Raw genomic sequence first — 692 nt, forward strand, 5'->3', positions numbered from 1 at the left:
TGTGTGTGTGTGTGTGTTTGTGTGTCTGTGTTTGTCCCCCCAACATCGCTTGAAACCAATAATGGTGTGTTTACGTCCCCGTAACTTAGCGTCTCGGCACAATAGTCCGATAGAATAAGTACTAGCTTACAAAGAATAAGTCTTGGGGTCAATTTGATCGACTAAAGGCGTTGCTCGCTTCAGCATGGCCGCAGTCAAATAACTGAAACAAGTAAAAGAGAAAGAGATTAAGTTGTTCATTGTTCCTTCTTTCTTGAATAGCTTTTCAAGTATTCACTTACTAATTGAAATCGTGGTGGGAAACAAAATTCTATATATACGAACACACGTATATATAAAAAGAACAGGAATGCCGTTTAAAGCGTTAATTTGAAAACAACTTGTGTTTGCGTTTTCCATCTACGTTATACAAAGAAGAAACCGAAGAGTGAGATCTACGGTTTAAATTGCATTTGGTACTTACGTATCTACAGCATCCTACAACACGTGACAACTCTATTGTTGTTTACTCCATGTGAACTCTGTAATCGTACTTAGCCATTTCTCACATCCTAAGTGCTGATGCCCTACATTCTCTTGACAAGTAATAACTAATGTATACATACATACATACATATATACACACACACACACACACACACACATACACACACACACACACACACACACACACACACACACACACACACACA

The sequence above is a fragment of the Octopus bimaculoides genome, chromosome 21 (assembly GCF_001194135.2).
Source record: "Octopus bimaculoides isolate UCB-OBI-ISO-001 chromosome 21, ASM119413v2, whole genome shotgun sequence".
NCBI classification, from domain to species: domain Eukaryota; kingdom Metazoa; phylum Mollusca; class Cephalopoda; order Octopoda; family Octopodidae; genus Octopus; species Octopus bimaculoides.